The sequence below is a fragment of the Dromiciops gliroides genome, chromosome 3, assembly GCF_019393635.1.
Source record: "Dromiciops gliroides isolate mDroGli1 chromosome 3, mDroGli1.pri, whole genome shotgun sequence".
In the NCBI taxonomy this organism is placed as follows: domain Eukaryota; kingdom Metazoa; phylum Chordata; class Mammalia; order Microbiotheria; family Microbiotheriidae; genus Dromiciops; species Dromiciops gliroides.
The window spans coordinates 602,760,295-602,771,361 of NC_057863.1; the positions used below are offsets into that span (position 1 = coordinate 602,760,295).

General features: G+C 39.3%; 1 pseudogene; it reads left to right on the top strand.

Moving 5' to 3' along the window:
- Positions 1–6,098: 6,098 nt before the first annotated feature.
- LOC122748137 lies at positions 6,099–6,504 on the top strand (annotated as a pseudogene).
- Positions 6,505–11,067: the final 4,563 nt, after the last annotated feature.

Below are 11,067 nucleotides of genomic sequence, written 5' to 3' on the forward strand. Positions count from 1 at the left end.
CCTAACTTCTCTATTTCTGTCAAAGGCATCATTACCGTCCTTCCAGTTTCAAACTCTCAGAGTAATTTTCCATTATCCTCTTTCAGTCACCCCTCATATCCAATTACTTTCCAAGTCTTATCAATTCTACTTCCACAAAACATCTCACATCTATTCACTTATTTCCACCACCCTGGTCCAGTTCCTCATCCCTTTGCCTGAACTCTTTCAATAGTCCCTTAATCCATCTCCCCACTTCTAACCTCCTCTCTAGTCCACACTCTACCTAGATACCAATAAACATTTCTAAACCACAAGTCTGTCTGTATCATTCCACTTTCAAGAACTGTCCATGACTCCCTATTGACAATAAGATAAAATACCAATCCCTCAATATGGCATTTAAAGAACGTCAAAAACTATCAGCAGAATAGACCATATTAATAACAAAACCAACAAAAATAATATCATTATCTCAATAGAGGCAAAAAAGCTCTTGACAAAATATAACACCCACTCCTATTTAAAAAAAAAAACTAGAAAACATAGGAATAAATAGAGCTTTCCTTAAATTGATAAGTAACATTTAGCTAAAACCATCAGCAAACATTATCTGTAATGAGGATATGCTAGAAGCCTCCTCAGTAAGATCGAGGTGAAGCAAGGATGCCCATTATCACCACTATTATTCAATGTTGTACTACAAATGTTAGCTTTAGCAATAAAAGGAGAAAAAGACATTGAAGGAATTAGAATAGGCAATGAGGAAACAAAACTATTGTTCTTTGCAGATGATATAATACTATGCTTAGGGAATCCTAGAGAACCAACTAAAAAACTAGCTGAAATAATTAACAACTTGAACAGAGTTGCAGAATATAAAATAAACCCACGCAAATCATCAGCATTTCTATATATTACCAACAAAGTTCAGCAGGAAGAGATGGAAAGAGAAGTTCCTTTAAAATTATTGTAGACAATATAAAATGCTTGGGAGTATACCTGCCAAGATAGACCCAGGAACTATATGAACACAATTATGAAACACTTTTCACACTAACAATCAGACACACCAAACAATTAGAAACAACAAGAACAATATTAGTAATAATGAACAATATAAACAATAAACACACTGCACAATTAGAAAAATATTAATTGTTCATTAGTAGTCCAAGTTCATATGATAAAAATGAAAATTCTGGGGGGGCGGAGCCAAGATGGCGGAGGAGAGGCTGTGACTCCCACAAGCTCCAGATAAACCCGTCCATTCACACCCAAATAATGCGGTAAAAATCAAAACCCAGAACAGCCTAATGCACATAAGAACAGAGTGAGACTGTTTCTCCGCAAAAGAGGGCAATTCTGATCACCTACTGATCAGGCTGAACAGCTCAGCGCGCGGTCTGGACCCAGCCAGGGACAGTGCCTCCAACACTTCAGAGTCTTCAGCACCAGCAGCTTCTGAGGCTCCGATCACGGACTGGTGAGGGGGTTCGGAGGTAGGCCGGGGTGAAGTGGAGGCAGTATCTGCTGGAGTTGGGGCAAAGCGCCCTGGGTCTGAACCAGTGGGCTGAATCGAGTGGTGGTGGCCCAGTGGGGGAGGGGTAAAAGCACGCCAAGCTTCCGACCATAGAGAATCAAGAGTTCAATCAGACTTCTGTTTCCGGGTCAAAGAGAAAGTGGCTGTGATTACTCACAAGCCAGGCAGGCTGAGAAGAAGCCCAATCACCCCCTGGGCCACGCTGTAGCACAAACGGTGCAGCACTACACTTTAAGGAGTAAAAAGCCAAGAAACAGTAAGCCAGGATGAGTAGGCAGAGAAAGCAGAAGACCATCGAAAACTTCTTTGGGGAAAAGATAGACCACAATACATCCTCAGAAGAAGAAGAAAATAATAGGGTCAAAGCTCCAACATCCAAAGCTTCCAAGAAAAATATGAACTGGTCTCAGGCCATGGAAGCTCTCAAAAGGGATTTTGAAGAGAAAGTAGGAGAGATAGAACGAAGATGTAGAGAAAGAGAAGAAGGAATGGAAAGAGAAATGAGAGCAATGCAGGAGAGTCATGAGAAAAAAGTCAACAGTTTGAAAAGCCAAATGGAAAAGGAGATTAAAAAACTGTCTGCTGAAAATAATTGCCTAAGAATTAGGATTGAACAAATGGAAACTAGTGAACTTATGAGAAACCAAGACACAGTAAAGCAAATCCAATTGAATGAAAAAATAGAGGGCAATGTGAAATATCTCCTTGGAAAAACAGCTGATCTGGAAAATAAATCTAGGAGAGATAATTTGAAAATCATTGGACTACCTGAAAACCATGACCAAAACAAGAGTTTAGACACCATCCTCCAAGAGATTGTGAGGGAAAATTGCCCTGATATTCTAGAAGCAGAAGCTAAAATAGAAATTGAAAGAATCCACCGATCACCTCCTGAAAGAGATCCCAAAAGGAAAACCTCCAGGAATATTATAGCCAAATTCCAGAACTCCCAGGTCAAGGAGAAAATATTGCAAGCAGCTAGAAAAAAGGAATTTAAATACTGTGGAGCTCCAATAAGGATAAAGCAAGATCTAGCAGCTTCTACATTAAAGGACTGGAGGGCATGGAATATGATATTCCAGAGGGCAAAGGAACTGGGACTACAGCCAAAAATCACGTACCCAGCAAAACTAAGCATCATCTTTCAGAGGCAAACATGGAACTTCAAGGAGAAAGAAGACTTTCAGACATTTGTTATGAAAAGACCTGAACTGAATAGAAAATTTGGCTTTCAAATACAAGACCCTGGAGAATCATAAAAAGATAAACAGGAAAAAGACTTCATGAGGGATATTAAAAGATCAAACTGTTAACATTCCTATGTGGGAAGATAATACAGAGGACACAGGTCTGAACTGAATACGAAGGGAAGTTATGTTTTGTTCTTTGTGGGGTGTCTTATGTATGGGGCCGGATTTGGGCTTGGGGCCTCCTGGGTCCAGGGCTGGTGCATTGTCCACTGTGCCACCTAACTAACACATAATGACATCCTTAAAATAGGGTTGAGGTGTAGAAGAAATAGACTGGGGGAGGGGGAAGGGGAGAGTTGGTCTGGGGAGAGGTTGTTCATATGAAGGAAACAAGAAAAAAGCTTATGGAGGGGAGGGGAAGAGGGGGAAGGAATTGGGGAGTGATTGAACCTTAATATCATCAGAATTGACTCAAAGAAGGACTAACATACATACTCAAGTGGGTATAGTAATATATTTTGCCCTGAGGGAGGGGAGGGAGATAAGGGGGGGGGAGAGGAGAAGGAGGGAAGGGCAGATTCTGGGAGAGAGTAGTAAAAAGCAAAATACTTTCAAGGAAGGTGAAGACGTTCTGCATAACGGCACAAGTATGAAATATTGAATTGCTTGATTTCGTAGGGAGGGTTGAGGAGAGAGGGAGGAAGAAAATTTGGAACATAGAATTAGCTCAAAGACCTTAAACTCATCAGAGTTGGCTCATGGAGGGAATAACATTTACACCCAGTTGGGAGGAGTAATCTATTTAACCTTACAGGAAAGTATGAGGGGAAGAGGATAAGGAAGGAAGGGTGAAAAAAAAGGGAGTGCAGAGTAGGGGAGGGGACAGTCAGAAGTAAAATACTTTTGAGGAGGAATAGTTTAAAAGAAGATGGAATATAGAGTAAATATCATGGGAAGGGAATAGGATGGAGGGAAATAGTTATGATGACTTTGCTGGGCTAATACAAAGAAAATTCTTTGTCAAGTTTAAGGTACATTATTTAGGGTATGATGAACAGGATACTATTAGAAAAACCTGGAAAGACCTACATGAACTGAAGCAGAGTGAAATGCACTGTATAGAAAATAACAGCAATAGTGTAAAATGATCTGCTGGGAAGCATGTGGTTATTTTCAGCAAGGCAATGGTCCAATATAACCCTGAAGGACTATGAAAATGGCAACCCATCTACAGAGAAAGAAGTGATAGTATCTGAAATAGATGGAAACACATTTTTTTTCTTTTCTTTTTTTTTTCTTTTTTGGTGAGGCAATTGGGGTTGGGTGGCTTGCCCGGGGTCATGTGGCTGGTGGGTGTTGGGTGTGTGGGGCCGGATTTGGGCTCGGGTGCTCCTGGTTCCAGGGCCGGTGCTCTGTCCGCTGCACCACCTAGCTGCCCCTGGAAACACATTTTTTTAAAAAAATGTTTTTTCTCTTTGACAATTCCTCGGTCTGAAGTTTTGGGAGTTTTTTGACTGTTTTTTTCTCACAACCTAGCTAATGTGGGAATGTTTTCCATGACTAGTCATGTATAATTTATTTTGAAATGCTTGAGTTCTAGAGGATGGGGGTGTGAATAGAGGAGGAAGAGAAGTTGGAACAATTGTTTTTTTAAAATTGATGTTAAAATTTGTTTTTACATATATTTTGGAAAATAAAATTCTATTCTAAGAGTGAAAAAAAAATGAAAATTCTACCTAAATTAATTTACTTATTCAGTGTCATACCAAACTATCAAAAATTATTTTATAGAGCTAAAAATGATAATAAAATTCATCTGGAAGAAAAAAAAAGTTCAAGAATGTCAACGGAATTAATGGGGGGGAAAAGGGAAGGTAGCCTACCAGTACCAAACCTCAAACTTTATTATAAAGTGGTAATCATCAAAACAATCTGGTATTGGCTAAGAGACAGAGTGGTGGATGAGTAGAATAGATTGGGTACACAATATACAGCAGAAAATAACCATAGTAATTGTTTCATAAATGAGAAGATCTAAACTTTTGGTTCAAGAACTATTTGACAATAACTGTTGGGAAAACTGGAAAGCAATTTGGTAGAGACTAGGTATAGATCAGTATCTCACACTATATACCAAGATAAGGTAAAAATGTTTACATGATTTAGACATAAAGGGTGATATTATAATCAAATTAGGGAGGGGCAGCTAGGTGGCACAGTGGATAAAGCACTGGATTCAGGAGTACCTCAGTTCAAATCCAGCCTCAGACACTTAACACTTACTAGCTATGTGACCCTGGGCAAATCACTTAACCCCAATTGCCCTGCAAAAAAACAAAAACAAAAACAAAAACAAATTAGGGGAACACGGAATATTTTACCTGTCAGATCTTTGGATAAGAGAAGAATTTATGACCAAACAAGAGATAAAAAGCATTACAGGATGCAAAAAGGATAATTTTGATTACACTAAATTAAAAGGTTTCTGTATAAACAAAACCAATGCAGCTGAGATTAGAAGGAAACCAGAAAAGAAGGATAGAATTTTACAGCAAGTTTCTCTGATAAAGGCTTCATCTTTCAAATATAAAGAGAACTGAGTCAAATTAATTATAATACAAGTTATTCACCAAATGACAAATGGTCAAAGAATATGAGTAGACAGTTTTCAGAAAAAGAAATTTAAAATATATACATATGAAAACTGCTCTAAATCACTATTGATTAGAGAAATGCAAATTAAAATACCACCTCACATCTATCAGATTGGCTAATAGGACAAAAAAATAGAAAATAACAAAGGTATGAGGGGACATCAAAAATTGGGACCTGAAGAACTGTTGGTGGAGTTGTAAACTGATCCAACCATTCTGGAGAACAATTTGGAACCATGACAAAAAGGTTATAAAACTGCTCATGCCCTTTGACCCATCAATACCATTACTAGACCTATATCCCAAAGACACTTTTTAAAAAAGGAAACGACATATACGTACACAAATATTTATAGCAGTTCTTTTTGTGGTGACAAAGAATTGGAAATTGGGGAGGTATTCATCAATTAAGGAATGGCCGAACAAGCTGTGGTGTATGACTGTGATGGAAGACTATTGTGCTATAAGAAATGATGAACAAAATACTTTGAGAAAAACCTGGAAAATGAACTGATACAAAATTAAGTGAGCAGAGCCAAGAGAACAGTGTACACAATAATAGCAACATTGTACAAAGATCAACTGTGAATGATTTAGCTATTCTCAGCAATACAGTGATCCAAGACAATTCCAAGGGAATTATGATGAAAATGCTATCCCCCGCTTTTCCGTCTCAGGGAGTCGCCGCGAGAGCAGCCCCCGCCACCCGAGGTCGCCCCCGCCGCCGCCGCCATGTCGACCTATCTGCAGTGGTTGGTCCTCCGGAACTGCTCCGGCTTCATCAAGCGCAACAAAGCAGACGTACAGCACTGAGCCTAACAACCTCAAGGCCCGAAACTCCCTTCTCTACAACGGGCTGCTCCACCAGGAAGATGGTGGGCATCGAGAAGGCCGCTGACGGCAAGGGCATCGTGATGGTGCTGAAGCACCCGGCAGGTCAGAGGAAGCCGGCCACTTCAGGACCACCATCAACAAAAATGCCCGGGCCACGCTCAACAGCGTCGGGCACATCATCCGCAATAACAAATACCGGAAAGATCTCCGCATGGCCGCTCTGCGCCGGGCCAGTGCCATCCTGCGGAGCCAGAAACCACTGGTGGTGAAGAAAAAGTGAAGCCGCCCACCCAAGATCACTTAGGGGGCCAGACCTGCCTTTGGTTAATAAAGTCAAACTGCTCGACCAAAAAAAAAAGAAATGCTATCCCCCTCCAGAGAAAGAACTGATGGAATCTGAATGTAGATCAAAGCATATGTGTTTTTTCTTACTTCTTTATTTTTTGTGGTTTTTAATCTGTGTTTTCTTTCACAACATGACTAATATGGAAATACGTTTTGCATGACTGCATATGTATAACCTATATCAAATCGGTTGCCTTCACAATGATAGGGGGAGGGGATAGAGAAAGGGAGACAATTTGGAACTTTAATTTCAAAATTTTAAAAAAACAAATGTTAAGGAATGTTTTTACATGTAATTAGAAAAAATAAAATATTATTCTTAAAAAACACTTTATGGTATAATTCCAATCTATTTCACAATATGTTCTCGATTTCTTTCCATACAACTTAATGTTCCCCCCAGATACAATATCTCATATTCCATCTCCATATACTTGTCCTCAGGTTGTCCTCAACAACCTGAAAATCTCTCACTCCTCACTTCTGCCTTTTGGAATTTTCAATTCCCTTTGAAATTTAACTCAAGTGCCATCTCATGCATGAGACCTTCCCTGATCTTCTCAGGTATTAGTGCTTCCTCCAAAAAATTATTTTATATTTTCTTTGTGTGTTCTAGAAACACTTAAATAAGCAATCTGTGCTGTCCAGTTCTAAATATAGCAATGAATAGGTATCTCTGAAATCTCACCCTTCTCCAAAGGAGACTTTTATTCCTGCTTGTAGGAGAACAGGAGGTGAGTTACAAGGTTGACAGTTCTTGGATAAGAATTATATCTACCCTATGTAGGGAAATTATTTCATTCTTAGGTTCAAGCTACTTCCCACTTTCTCTTAGAGATGAAAGGGTATTCCATTTATACTCAAAGGGTTGGCTCCACTTGATTCCTTCCAATGGATGGATTCCTTCCATTCCAAAGATTACTTCCAAATGCAACACAAAAGAACTTCACAATTAATAAATGGTGAATAAACCCACCTATCCAAGCAGCTGGCAAATAAATCAGAGAAACTATATAGGTTGGAATATATCAGACAATACACAGGGTAAATGTGCTCTCCCACTGGGAGTGAGATATTGCAGCTCAACCAGGAGAACCCTCAATCTTACCCAAATGGTAATACCCTGGTCTCTAGAAAGGAAAGCAGAAAATCAGGGACATGTTTGGGGGCCAGCTTTCCCCTATGTGTCTGCCTTCCAAGGAATGTTCTTTTCTTTGAATTTCTCTCTTAAGATCATGTGAAACCACACATATCCTCTCTCTGACTGTCAAGGAAGACGGTCTCTCCTCTCTAAAGCTTTCATCCAACTCTTCTGCTCATACTGACACACAGTTTGAAGTAATCATGCTCTCCACCAATGTGTAAAGTCTTAATGCAAATACACTAGGTTTGAACTCCCAGTTATACTTATGTAGTTCTGATATGGGCACTAAGCCCTATTGTCCTCAGGTTATCACTCCCTAGTATGAGGTGGGCTCACCCACTTTGCCAGTATCCATTTCTTTAGGTCAGAGTGGTAGCTGCATGGTTACTACTATAACTAACTCTTGGTGTCATAGGGGTAATTCTTGTGAGTGACTATTCCTACCAACACTATGGGTTGTAAACTCCCACCAGTGTATTTTCCATGAAAAAAACAGCCACTAATACTTAATCTTAATGAAAATATTTACTGAAAATATAAATTAATCATAATATTTGCACAACATTCAATCTCAATTGTTTTCTACCACTATTACACAAAGTATTTGTGGGGAAAGTGAGCATACAACTAAAGTTCTGGGGTAGTAAAGCAGTCATGTAGGGAACACATGTAATCAGGGCAACTCTTAACTCTGGAAGTATAGACCTCAGTGTTCTGACTGTCTTGGGACCTACACATAAAAGTTCTTTGGTCAATATGTCTTCTGTGTTAAACAGATGCTTCTACTGCTAAGCAGATCTGATCTATTCTGTGTTTGAGTAGCATCTTACTAGATACAACATCTCAGCTGGAACACTATCTATTCAGAAGCTTCTCTGATTTTCTGCCTCCAAGCTATTCTTCTACACAGCTGTACTTACTTCTCTTTGGGGCGGGGCAGGGCAATGGGGGTTAAGTGACTTGTCCAGGGTCACTAGTAAGTGTCAAGTGTCTGAGGCTGGATTTTAACTCAGGTCCTCATGAATCCAGGGCCGGTGCTTTATCCACTGAGTCACCTAGCTGCCCCATGGACTTCTCAACAGCATCTATAATACCCATCACTTCCAGAATCAGGCTAAACTGATGCTTTCAGCTCAAGTATTATTTTGGTCTTTTAGGAAACAAGTGACTTTATCCTAAAGTTGATTTTAAAAAATCTATCCAACTATGGTTGCTTTGCAGAATTCTTCTTCATTTCTCAGTAGCAACACTTGGCAATGCAGGGAAATATTAACTGTCTTATCTTCTGGTTTTTCTTCTCATCTATTTTCTTCTCTGTGTTTTGCTCATCAGCAAATGATAATAAAGAAGATTTTAATATTTCTACTCTTTCTTATTTTTCTCAGCAGCAGGTGACAGTAGAGAGCAATCCAGTCTCTAAATGGCCAACCAATCTGCCTGCCAACAAGTAACAATGTAGAGATAAAAAACTATCACATCTCTGACTATACTCTCCTCTTCTCTTCTGACCTATATTAGTTCAGAAGCTATGTCTTCTCTATGAAGGACCCCACTTTAGTATATGGTTGATAACCAAATTTTCATCTTCTATCTCAGAATCATAAAAGAGTGGTAATGTCTATAATTCCCCAGTTACTAACCTCAAAGTTCTTCAGATCTTCATATTTCAACCACTGAAACAGATTTCATTCTCCATTTAATCCAATATTCTACAGTTTGTCACATGCAGATGAGCAGCTGCTATCTCAGATCTCAGACAAATTAAACTTGGTATCTACTCTTAGAACTCTAAGGTATATGCCCCCAGACAAGTGAACTGTCGAGAGCCATCCTATTATACTTATACATGTACATTTTGCCCCACATATTATATCATAAACTACTCACTTTTTGTGGTATTGAGATACTAGAAGCAAAGTAGATGTCCATTGATTGGGGAATGTTGAAATAAGCTGTGTTATAGTGATATAATACAAAATTACTACACTGTTATAAATAACGAATACAGACAAGCATGGGAAGATCTGTACAAAATGATGCAAAGTGAAGTAAACAGAACCATAAAAATAGTATCCACAATGATTACAACATAAATGGAAAGAACAACAAAGTAATCAAAATGGGATGCTACAAAATTACAATGACCAAGATTGGCCCCTAACAGAAGACATGAGAAGATGCTTCCCCTCCCCTCTCCTCACACACACTTATTTGCAAACATGGGGGAGCATGGTTATGAAACTCTGAACATAACCAGTTCTTTTAGTGTTAGTTTTGCTAAACTTTTCCCCCCTTTTAAATTCTTTATTATAAGGAATAGTTCTCTAAGGGGAACATGCAGGTGACATAATAACAGATGTTCTTGTCATTCAGTCATTTCAGTCCTGTCTGACTCTTCATAACCTCATTTTGGGGTTTTCTTGGCAAAGATACTGGAGTGGTTTGCCACTTCCTTCTCTAGATCATTTTACAGATTATGAAACTGTGGCAAACAGGGTTAAATGACTTGCCCAGAATCACAAAGCTAGTTAAGTGTCTGAGGTCAGAGTTGAACTTATGATGATGTCTTCCTCGTTCCAAGTCCAGTGCTCTATCCACTGCCCCATCTAACTGCCCCACGAATATATCAGTAAAAACATTTTTATAAAAGCATATGTGCTCCTTGTTTATTTTTTTATTTTATATATCTAGTGCTTAACAGAGTGGCTGACATATAGTAGGCACTTAATAAATCCTTGCTGATTGATTAAGTACTTATCTCTATGTTTGTTGCTCTCCCCAAGGTGAAGTAGAGTAAGCTTCTGGAAGGCAGGGTCTATTTTCATATTGGTTTTTATATCCTCAGCACCTAGGACAGCGCCTTGCAGACAATAAGCACTTAATAAATACTTGTTGGCTTGAAAGGAATTGAATTCATTCTCCCTCCCTTGGGACCTCTGCTACAATATAGTGAGCAGGAATGAGGGTGAGACCTTTCATCCAATCAAACATCCCTATGGTGTGTGGGCCTTTGACCACATCTGGACTGGTATTTATTTTTCTCTACAATATACATATTCTCTCAGGCACCTCTTTCTGCCTAGCCGCCTGTCTCCATTTGGCTGCTGTCAATCAAACATCAGATTAGATTACACTTGGCGGAAATCAAAGCCAGTGTTTTGACAAAAGGGAGAGGAAAAGGAGGGGGAAGAAAGAGAAAACACACCAAAGTCATAAAAAGACATGGAGAAAGATCTGAGACTGGATTCTTGTATTCATGCCAGAAATGTGTGGCGATTACCCCCATAACACCAGAACATTCTAGGACTGGAAGTGAGCAAGGGTGGCAATGTTTGGACAGCTGGGTCCCTGGGAAAAAACAGTATTTGGTTCTCCCTG